Source organism: Glossina fuscipes, unplaced genomic scaffold (assembly GCF_014805625.2).
Source record: "Glossina fuscipes isolate IAEA_lab_2018 unplaced genomic scaffold, Yale_Gfus_2 173, whole genome shotgun sequence".
Classification (NCBI taxonomy): Eukaryota; Metazoa; Arthropoda; class Insecta; order Diptera; family Glossinidae; genus Glossina; species Glossina fuscipes.
The window spans coordinates 48638-60963 of record NW_023998516.1 but is presented as its reverse complement, the minus strand read 5'-3'; the positions used below and the strand labels follow the sequence as shown (position 1 = coordinate 60963).

Below are 12326 nucleotides of genomic sequence, written 5' to 3'. Positions count from 1 at the left end.
TGGAAATTAAGTATAAATTTTCATCGTATGCACATCCATAGTCGAAATGGGGGACAGCTTTCTTAAAGTTGGACTCATTTTTCTTATGTATATTTTGTGCGCCGAACGACGAAACGTATGAAGTATAAAGTGGAGCTTTTTCAATTAGAGCAGATTACGGATATTAACAAATAACGAACACATATATAAGTTTTTTGTATATTTTCATTCCATCCCGTCCATTATACATTGCATTAAATCTCATTTATATTCTAGTTGCACTGCATTAGTTGGCAATGTGACAAAAATCAATCAATTAACTTAATATAAAGTAATTGTGCCTCGCATCAAACAACCAAAATTCATCCTTAAACCTTTCGACTTGTTGTCCGTCTAACAAATAATAGTTATGACTTAAGCAAGTTCGCGTATGGTCTTGCATTACTATTATTATTATTGTTCTTTTTCTTTTAATGTTTATCTAAGTACATCAAGTTCATGATGACAGCTGTAAATTCGGACGGTAATGATGATGGTTTCTACCCTTCAGTTAGGATTTCAAAATTTTTTCTGCTTCGATAGCTTCTTTTATTAAATGGTTTACTATGATATGCATAAATGAATGAATATATGCCTACCGCGTCCATGAAATCCGTATCAACATCAACATACTGTACATAGATTCTTCGCTTGCTTGTTCCATATTACTAACCATTGGGGAAAAGCATGCATACAAGTATATAGGAGCAGACAGTTAATGAGAAATTTTTATGATAGGTATAAAGCAATAGGCGTTTGTCAGTGTTCGGGCTTATATTGAAGCAAAAACAATTTCAATTTTTTATCCTCCTTTTTCTTCTAGATAGAAAAGAAAAACTACTGCCGCTTCCATAAAAGTAATTCGAAAGCATCGTATCCAGTTATTTATTACGAACCAGATATGATATCATGTAAAGATATTTATGTGCATATATGTATCCATTTTGCAAGTAGTAAGAGCATATCTTCAGATAAAAAGAATTAGTTATGCTCTAAATACTTTCTAATACCTTCAAAATATGTATATTTCTGGTAGAATGGTTTAAGGGGGTGTACAAGTGTGAAATAGACACAAAACGAAATTATTATTAAACCGCACGAGTAGCAACCAGTTGAGAATTTTTTTAAGGCATAACGCATAAAAGTAAAAATTCACATAAAATTTTGTTTGCCCAATGAGAACAAAAAAAAAAAAAAAAAATAGAATAATAATAATAAAAAAATTATAATATGAAGAATGAAGCGAGTAATTCATTAATTTAAGATTAAGTTGAAAATTGTCATATTGGAAGAGAAAAAAAAAAAAACATAAAGCGCAAAATATGGAACAGACCGATAGAAAACTAAAGCCAAAAATCGTTTTGTTTTTTAGCAAATTACTTTTAATGAACTAATAGCTGACACACCGAGGAAGAAAGACATAACAATTAACTAATTGATCTCTGGCTGATTACGAAAATTGTTAAAACGCGACTAGTATCTGGCAGAGATTGCAAACAATTGCTATAAACTAACGAATAATCATTTCACTTCGATCTTTGTTTCAATTTCTTATCGATGGGAAGAATTCTCTAAGCAAATGCTACCCACTTATAATACGGTAAATGATTTCTGTCAGATTTTTTACTCACATATTGATTACATATTAAAACAAATGGATGCAAAATATTTCATTCAATTTATTTTCCGACTTTAATCATTTCTTTTCCCACCATTGCATGAAACTTAAAGAGACACTTGTGTTTAGCACGCACATAGCTTCGGTCTCGCCTGAACTTCGGCAAATACCCATATGGGACCTGGAATTTAATATTCTGCCAAGGATAGGTCTTTTTGCGAACATTTTTTAAGACCCTAAGAAAACAAAAAGAAGAAAAAAAAAATTAAATGCAACTGAATATGCTAAAGTAAAGCAAAGTGTATCAAAAAGAAATTGGTATTCACTCCTTTTTCTACCCATCATAACTTGTGGCTACATTAAATTTGTGCAAATATATACGACATCCAGAATGGCTTTAGATAGACCCGCTTTTTATTACATCGATCGCGAAGAATTGCTTTCTGAATCGATTTAAGCTAAACGCACAGATGGAATGTCCATTTGCCGGTCTCATGTCTGCCCATGTGTCCTTGTGTTCAACCGACAGGTCGCAATTTAGATAGATATTTTGATGAAACTTGGTACATTGAAATGATTTGACCTAACGACAAAGGCTATTCAAAATAGTTTTGATCGGATCACTTTTTCGACCTTGTCCCGTATAATACTTTAGTTTGTAAAGTCGTTTTAGCGAAAAGTTGGTCCTGGGCCTTTAAAATATTTTCAGTCGTTTTGTTTTCCAAGACCAAAATAATAAAACTCAGAACATGTACACCTTTGAGAAATATTTAAATATACCGGATACCCTATCAAGTGCGTATAGATATCTGCTGCTCTATCCATAATTTAAATGAAGGTTTGGTAGATTCAATTGCTCGGATAGATTTTACGTTTTAGACTTATTTCATTTTCGTCATCGGACTTTACATAGTTAAAAGTCACATACCGCAAGCGTGTTGCTGTGTAATACACCCCGCAATGACGCGCGTTGATTAATGATTACTTCGCGGAATTATAAAGCATAAGAGAATTCTTTAAGTCTTTTTAAACTTGAACTCTAATAACTCAAGTAAGGCAGACTATTAAATACGCTACACCTTTTTGCTTAGGACAATTTCTTTAACATCCCTTACTTTGTCAAAATTTTATCTTGTTTGCATGCGAAAGGCTCGTCTTTATGACTACCCTTAATTCAAACGCGAGTCCGAAATATAGGCATACAAAACAGCACTCACGAAACAAAAGTTTACGCGCCAATTTTCATCGTAAATTACAAAAAATTGGATCTTGTTGCGTCTTAAAGGCTTATTCCTTCTAAGAACTTTTATATGAAGGGGGGCTTAAGAATTATTTTCCACTTTCATTTACCATGTCGAAATACTATTATTCATCGGTTGCTGCTAAAATAGGTTTTTTTTTGAATAAATGGTCGTAAAAATGGTCCTATTAGTTTTTAATAAAGCCTGCGATTGGGCCAAAATTCTTTATTGGTTCACTGATCACTGCTTGCAATTAAGAGCAAACAAACTGTTCGAAGGAATGAATATCAAATAATCTTCTTAAGGCGAATAATGTGTATTTTCTTGGATAACATGGTCGTCAAATGCTGAACCAAATCGGTTAAAGCCTTCATTGTACCACCATTAACTGAAGAATTGTGATAATCAAAATCTTTGCGACGAAACGCCGCCAGGGACATTCGAAACAGAGCTGCGTTTTTTGCGTACAGTAGGGATATATTTTTTGCGATTTTGTGACATGTGTTTACCTGTTCGTTAGCGAAGAAAGAAATTTCTTCTATTAGTTGATGCATTATACTCTGAGGGTTTGGTAATTTTTTGACCGGAGTGATTGTAAACAATGTACTGTGGAGTTTCGCTGTTGAACTATGGAAAGATAGGTAGCCATTTATCTATTGATAATGAATTATGTGCTATAAATATGATAATTTATTACAGATTTCGTCACACATTTTTTTTTAAATTACCCAACCTATGGTTGGGTACTAAAATAATCGACTTAAGCTGTTTATGGTTTTGTTTTTTCTACTTTTAATCACATTTACCTTCCATATTCACTAAGATACACGAAATTTTTCACATTTAAAAAAACTATCGCTACATCGCTAAATATATATATATATATATATATATATAAATATTGAGCATATGAAAAGTCTCCGCGGATTTTTGCCACTAGATGGTGTTGTTGCCTATATATCTGGCAACACTCATCTGATTGTCTCAAACGAACATGTGCTTAAAAGGCGACTATACAGCTTTTTCGTGAAAGTAGTTTTCTAATTCTCATACAAAATGTTCTATTGAGTGAAATATCTGAAGAAACGCGTTATGTGATACTTTTTACTGCAAAACGTACCGAAAAATTTGTGAAGTGTGCGGTGAGAATGCTTTGAGTGATTGAAGGACTCAGGAATGGTTTGCTCGGTTAAATGTTAAAGATGTACCTCGCTCTGGTCGGTCAGTTACTGAAAAAGTCGATGTAATTTTGCAACTGGTGGAGCAAGACCGGCACGCAAGCGTTCAGGAAAAAGCGGAGACACGAAACATCAACTACATGACGCAAAGAAATTTGATTGACCGAATTACCATCAGTGGAATGTTTTTTATTAAAAAACGAAATTGAAAGCGAATCAATATAGGCGATGAAAACTGGGTAAAATAGGAAAATAAACACCAGCGGTTATGGTGAAGGCTCGTAATCCTCCACAAACAATTTCAAAGCCTCGACTGAAGGGTTGGTGGGATTCGAAGGGAATTGTGGATTATGAACTGCTGCAATTCGGTCCTGTACTGTGCACAACTCGACCGTTTGAAAGAAGCAATACAGAAAGAGCGACTAAAATTGTGCACCAGAAAGCGAGTTCGGCTGCATCATGACAATGCGCGGCCACACACATCTTTGATGATTCCTTTGATAATATTTACTTGTTTAAAATGGATTTTCAATAATGAAAATTTTTGTTGAAAAATTTACCCAAAAACCGCGGAGACATTTTATATGACCCATGCTGTTTTCTGCCTAAATAAAAACTGTAACTGTGTACGTTTATATATGCTTTCTTGCGACGCTTTACTTCGAACTCAACACTCTTAGGGTTTTTCTCTTTACGTATTCATCTAAGAGTAAACAGACGATATATTCTCTCTTCAACAAAGTACACGTTTTAGAAAGTTGTTATCATTTGTTGTTTTTGTGATTTTTTCAGTCTGTTTTTTTTTAGTGAAATTTAATGCTTTGATACCTTTCTTGCAGCTTAATGTTTTCACGCTATGTTTGTATGTTTTTTGCACACATTTCAGTTAGCTTTGCCTTTGAATTTACATTCCTTTATATTTTTTGAAATGTTTTATTTGGCAATCAAATTTTCTCTAACTTGCCGTTTTTTTTTTTTATGTTTTTGCATGTTTTCAGGGTGTGTCCTAACACTTACGGAATTAAAAAATTTTCGTTTGATGCATACGTTAATTCCACAAATTTTAGGGATACAGTAAACTAAATATCGCTTTCGAAATGTTTATAGCATGAGCTTTATGAAGTATTGATTACTTTAAGAAATACCGTACGAGCTGTTGACTTTTTCACGATCCTTTTTGAATGTTATTTTCCTTATTTTGGTTTTGTTTCTTGCTTTTCCTTTTCACTTTAATGATCACTTAAAGTTAAAATAACGGCAGCTGATGCCTATATTACGTGTATAAAAAAGGCAAATGATTTCGATTTAAATTCGTTCTCAGCCGCGCCCAGTTTCAGCATAAACTTAAAAAACATTTATTATTTTTATAAAATGGCTTCAGAGTTGAAAGTTTGTCTCAGTTATGCTCACAAGTGTCATTAGTTCTAATTTACTCACATCATATCAATCACAGCAATAAATAATAAAAAATTTGGTGAGGATAAATGTTATGAATTCTATTTACGATTAAATTTTAACATTAAATTGCTGGTGTATTTATTGGCCACTTATACGCACTGTGGTGCACAAAAGATTAAATAACAAATTACATGCTATTGCCATTGTTTTTGTGTTCCTTTTATTCGGTATTTCTGGAATTACTGCAGCAGACTGACTGGTTTTGTTGCCATTTGTCAATACACAAAAGCATGCATACAAGCTAACAAATGTATAAACATACATTCCTTTGTTTCCTTTCTTCTTTTAAATTTTTGTGTGTGTTTGTGTGTGTGTGTGTGTTTTTTTTTTTTTTTTTTTTACTTTCTTATATAAATGACTACTGTTCGCTTTGTCTATTGTTTAGTATGGTGCGGTAGGTTATTGTTCGGGGTGTTGTTATTTTGTTCTTTCCATGTATATATGTTTTGAATTAGGTAATCACAAAAATATTAACCCCAATGAGGGTAGCATTAGCTAATCCTAAGTGTGAGTGTATGAGTATGAATAGAGTGAAAGAAAGGAGAGAAAGGATTATATACACCAAAGGCTCAATATTTTTTTGCTTATATACATCTCAATTTTTGCTACTGTGAGCATCGCAATAAGATATAATGGTCGGGCGGACAAACGGTGATGGTTCAATTTATGAACCCTTTATCAAGCGTATTTCTGGATGTTTACAGACAAAAGGAAAACTGTAATGCACCCAGAGCATTCATTATGAGCTAATATAAAAACATTTACGTATATACCCGTAATAGATCCACAATATGTATTAAGATTCTGAGGGGTCAAAATCCATACAATCGTTTCATACATGCTATGCACAACACTTATTTGCTAATATTTTAGGCTGAGTAACGCTATTTCCATTGTTAGCGTTACTAATTGTGTCTATGTATGCGAGTATGTACTTTAGAATGGTAATATCGGCCCGTATGTATATACACATATATATATATATATATATATATATAGATACGCGCGCGCGCGTGTGTGTGTAAATATTTATGTGCAAATGTGAATATGTGTTTCTATTATCTTTTTAGATAAAGAGTATGCGGTAAAATATGGAATTCATTCAAAAAGTTTTTCCTTCTCTATAACGAATTTCAAAGTGGAGAGTTCGGAAATTTTTATCAATTACTGAAATACGAAAAAAGCAAAAAAAAAAAAAAAAACACTCTTTAGCCTTAGTTCTTACACGAATATATTGTAAAGTTTAGAATGAATGAACTTCAGCCAGCAAATATTTAATATTCGGTCAAATTTGTTTGCAATGTTTAATAAGCCGTTAACTAATTGTGTGACGTCATAGACGATTTGATTGTACACACTTCATTAGTTTATATTTATTGGCAACCGGTTCAGGAATATATATTTTGACGGTAAATCGTTCAAAAAAATTGTTTTTTACGCATCCTTCGTACAAATATGCGTGCATGGATGTACGCATACATATGTCACGTATCTTCGGAAGGAGGAAAGACGGCCTTCAATGAATAGTATTTAGAGTATTTATCAGAATAGTATGTCGTTTGAAATCCTTGTATAATTTAACAATGACCTTTCAAATGTATGTTGTTCAAACACGTTTGCGAATTTGTTAGGAATAAGAAGGACGGAGGAATTGCATCTCAAATACTTGACCTTACACTTACTATAAAAATTCAAGGAAATTTTTTCTCATATTATTATTACAAGCGAACACTTCAACTTACATATACGCACGCATGCACTCATATAAACATTATTTGGAAAGCATTTTACATGTTCTCTTGTAAAAGGAATTTTTCTATATAACACGTGTTTTCACCACAATAAAAAAGGGAAAAAGGATAAAAAAAAAAAAAAAAGAAAAAGAATAACTACAGAAAGTTTATTAAAAATTTTCATCATAACCTTTACTTTTCCAAATTTTTTCTGTAATCAAGTTTATTTAGTTTACAAAACTACATATGCACACACGCACAGCCATATGTACGCGTAGTTTAAAGTATGCCAACAGTAACAACAAAAATCACAACTCGTTTAGAAAGACCGATTACTTTTTGTTTTTCACCGAAATGTTAATAAAACTTTATTCTAGCCTTTCATTAACGCTCTTGCCTTTAAATCTATCCTTTTTTGATACATACATATGGGTTTTTTTTTTGTTAATACTTGTTAAAGTACACTTTTTTTTTTCTCTCCATTTGATTAATATCTATCTCTAATAAAAATCGTATATACGAACAGAGGTTTCATCTTCACAGTATGTTGGCTCCTTGGGTATGTTTAAAGAATCTTCATTTATTTTTTTTGTTGTTTTTTTTTTCTTATTCACAGTAGTTGAAATAGGATGCAAAGGATGAATTGTTCTTTATGAATGTTGAAAATTGAACTGAATTGTCCTTTAAAGCTTTTCAGAGGTTCAAGACATGTGTGCATAGCATCTCAAATTTCTACTCGCGTTCAAGTTTAACAAAATTTTTACACATTCCGTTCCCTACTTAACATTTTCATAAGCAGCTACCAGACAGGTGTTTGTTTGTGTATGTTAACATTTGCTCTAATTATTATCATGCTTCTGCTTCTATTCTACACATGCTCTCTTTACAGTGGCACTCTCTATCACATGTTATATTATGTAAGAGATTTCTAGTTGAACAGCTCTCTTCGAGGAGACAAAATTGCAATATTTATATTTTCGAGTGACTCTTAATTCATTTTACTTTTATTACGGTCGTTGTTATTTCTTTGTTTTTTTGCCTTTATTCTGCTTTGTTTTCTTTTAATTTTCCTTTCGAAATCAGAAAGCTTTGCCTTTTTACCTACACTACTATAAAAACGCGTATATTGCTTGATTCAAGTAAAAGCTTTTATTTATTTATTTATTTATTTTTTCGTATTAGACGATTATGATTTGTTTATTTTTTTATTTTCCTTTACATATTTAATGCCATTTACTTACTCACATGTAGCGCCCGTTTTACTTCATTTGTATCACTTCGTTTCCGTAAGCAAAACATATAATAATATTTATCGTAAAACAGTTATCGGAAAACGTAAACAAAATCCTTTCACGGGATCATCGTATTCTCGTTTGCTTGTTTAGATGTTATGCTGTAACAATTGTTTTCCATTCATCGACTGCTTTAAATCAAATCTTTATACTTAATTAACATACGTGACCGTAAATTAACCACAATTTACGATCATTGTGATTATGTCGATAAGCGATAATTCGATACATTCAATTCGTAATCCTTTCGTGTTCATAAGATCTAAGAGGGCAAGAAGTGAGAGAATATTGCTCTTATACTTGAAAGCTTTGGTGTTAATCAAATTTTATTATTCTTTTTCTATCTTTTTAAAAAAAGTTATAGTTTAAACTATATTGTCTATAGATTTGCACCTACCAGCATATAAGATTGCATCATCCTCTATGCATTGGCCGTCGTATGAAGAAAAGTAGTCAGTAGAAGTCATTTTCAACACTTTATAAGAAAAGTTATTAACTTTATCTAAGCAATCAAGCAACCAGAAGTTTTATGCGTTACGGTTATGCATGTTGTTTGCATATAATAATCGGACGGAATGAACGGAAATGGTCGTATTTCTTGCTCCCATTATAGAATAGGATGCTTGCGCTATCACGGTTGTGATACATTTTTAACGGGGTATTTTTCGTTGCGTTCGAGATATATTTATAGTACACAACAAAAACAAGCACATGTCGGATGTCGAAGTGCGCGGTCTAAGCGAAAAATAATTTCTTTCCATTGGTTTCATTTTTGCACGTAAAGGCTAGAGTGTCCTGCAAAACAAATGTGGAAAGTTTCAGCGTTCTAACTTTAATAATTTGCGAATAGCGAGCAAAAATTCAAAAATTTCTGTTAGAAAAAATTGAGTGGCGTTCAGTTTACGCTCCACGGCGCGCTTCTGCTTTAACCAATTTGGCGCATTTTCAATACCAACCTGCGTGTAAAAACTTCCAATGCTTCTATCAAATTTGATGTCGATATCTTCATTTTTGCGACCAGAAGAGTGCGACCAACAAACACCACGCAAACTCACTGATAGACAGACATGGCTGGATCACCTCAGAATTTAACGCTGATCAAGAATATATATCGTTTATAGCGTCTCTGAAGCTTTCTTTTGGGTGTCACGTACATTATGGAAGAAAGCAAAATGAGTATACCTCCACCTTACAGTGGTGGGTATGAAAAGACGACAAAAACGTCACCATTGGACGATTAGATGCCCTACAGCATTTCTTCATTTCCTTTCATGGTAAAATATATTTAAGTTCTTAATCTGTCTGTAATCTTTCAAACCCAAGCACCCAATCTTTTGATCGAGCGCCTACAATTTTCTGTGTCCTTTCACATTGCTGACGCCCATAACTTTTCGGCTCAACGTTCGTTCATTGTGGTTTCTGCTTATTACCAAATTGCGCTGCCCTTGATTTTGATATCCTTCGATCGCTTTTTAAATGCTTTGAAGAGAAAATTGTTCTCATTCTTCGACACCTGAATTCGTCTGATGAAAACAGTTGATGATTAAAATGGTTAGTTATGTAGCAAGATGATCACAACAAAAAAATAAGTAAATAAAATAATATACGAAAAATTGTAATATACAAAGTATTTTGTTATTTACGCGAAAGCATAATTTTCACGGGAGACATTTTATAAGAGGGCCTCCAGAACATCCAAGGAAAGAAAAAGACAGAGAGAAGCGATCGCAGCCTAGCGGCTGTATGCGCATTCGGCAAATGTTTTGCCTTTATCGACTGGGCACTTACTACAATTATTGCAAAAGTAAATGCTACCGCATTGAGATTAGAACCCGCGAACAGAAACCTGGTAATGGTGCTTCTTACCTACTTGGCTACTCATTCGGACTAATATATAATAAGTGCGTGCATTAATTTTGATTATTTTTTTACTTGAAAAGGCATTTGTTCAAGAAAAATTAGCACAATATATATTAATTCAAATATTTTCAACCATTTTCTACAACTTTTACCAATCCTTCTAGCTACGTGACAATGCGCTGTCGAAAGAACTTATACTGCTTTGGCAGCGATCCATCGATCCATTTTCGTACTTTTTCAACTTAGCGAAGCTGCATGCCAATCATGTCATGCTGGCGAGTACGTTATGTACGGCAAAACTTCGTACTCGAGCCGCAATAGTGTATCCTTGATAACTTTTGAAACAAGCGCACAAAATTTCATTTTCAGTCAATACGTAGCCATTTATTGCTGGTCTTTTTTGCAACAGTACATCGTTTAATGTGTTCAATTGCCGTCGATAGATATCGGCAGGAACAGTTTGATTCGGTTAAGCAACTCATAATAAACTAAACCTGGCCGATCCCACCAAATGCATTGCAAAACATTATGGCCATAAATATTTCGTTTCGGTGTCGATGTGGCCAGCTCTGCTGGACTCACCCCTGACTTTTTGTGCTTGGGATTCCCGTAATAGATCCGTTTTCCATTGCCAGTCACAATACGCGACCGAAAACTCTTCCCTTTTTGCATGGTACGCAGTAAAATCACGATATCGAATTAATGTCATAAATACAATTGTGGGCGATCCAAGATTAGCGCCTGTATACATTGGATACTACTAAATGGGGGACTGTTGTTTTAGTTAGATAAAGGTCAAAATCATAGAATTTAACCATTGTGTAGACTGGTAGCTCCCATTAACTTATCATTTTCGCCTGTAGAAATCGATACTCAAAACTAATGCAAGCATATATATATATATATATATATATATATAGGATGAAGTCGAAGAAATGGACTTATGGTTCCCAATTTTACAGAATATTCATTCAATCTTTTAATGCTAGTGTATTTGCTGTTTTATCTGATCGGATTGCAGATGTTGCTTTGCGACTAACAATTGCTTAAATATAAAATTATGCTAGTTGGTGTTATATTTTTTATTTAGATATAACAAAAAACGATTTTAATATAATTGTAATTAGAAGACACTAATACTAGCTGCAATAATTAAGAAAGTTCGAATTCCATTTTCTTCATGACTTCCTGCTGCAATAGCTGCGTCTACTCCGTTATCAACTTTAGTTCAACCGTTTACTTTAGTTACTGCAGGAGATTATTTATTTATTCAATTCAATTTTTGCGTTATTTAACGAATAGAACATTTTTTTCATTAGGTTTTATGTCAAATTACTGTTATTGACAAAATTTTCATCACAAAATATTGTAAATCTGATCTTTTATGTAAAAGTGTGTTTTTCGTAGGAATGTTGTTACGAAAACTCCATACCGTTTCAAGCAAAAACATATATATAAGATAGACAAAGAAAAAACCGTAAGAGAAAGTAAAAGAATTGAAATGAGAGCATTTACTGAACTTTGTACGCCAAGTGTGCGTAAGCTACACTATGAGCATGTGTATGCGATAGTATCCGTATTCAATAGATCTGTACGTGAATGTATTCGCACTACGCTAGCAATATACGTACGTTTGCTTAAGCAATTATATGTATGCAAGCGGAAGCACCTATGCGCGGTTTTGCGAGAATTTGCTTGAGCAATTATATGCAGGCGCATAAACGACAGAATTTTCAATTTTGATATTTCTGTGATTGGGCTTTTTTATTTTGGGTATTTTAATTTGAACATTTTTTATGAACGGATTTGCCTTATGTTTGCAGAATTATTATTAGTTTTTTATTTGTCTATTTATTTATTCCTCTCTAATGTCTATCGTACATATTTTTCCCATTACTGTTATTATTCTTATTAAAAGCAAAATATTA

General features: G+C 33.0%; 1 protein-coding gene across 2 annotated transcripts in view; it reads right to left on the bottom strand.

Annotated features, from left to right (window-relative positions):
• LOC119641681 (serine-rich adhesin for platelets) overlaps positions 1-7913 on the bottom strand; it is a 234193-nt gene extending 226280 nt beyond the window's left edge. For both annotated transcript variants that reach the window (XM_038040462.1, XM_038040463.1), the window contains exons 1-2: positions 7443-7913; positions 7256-7329 (exon numbers count right to left, since the gene is read on the bottom strand). The gene's annotated coding sequence lies outside the window, so the exon portion shown is untranslated. The remainder of the gene's footprint in view (positions 1-7255; positions 7330-7442) is intronic.
• Between the last annotated feature and the right edge of the window lie 4413 nt (positions 7914-12326).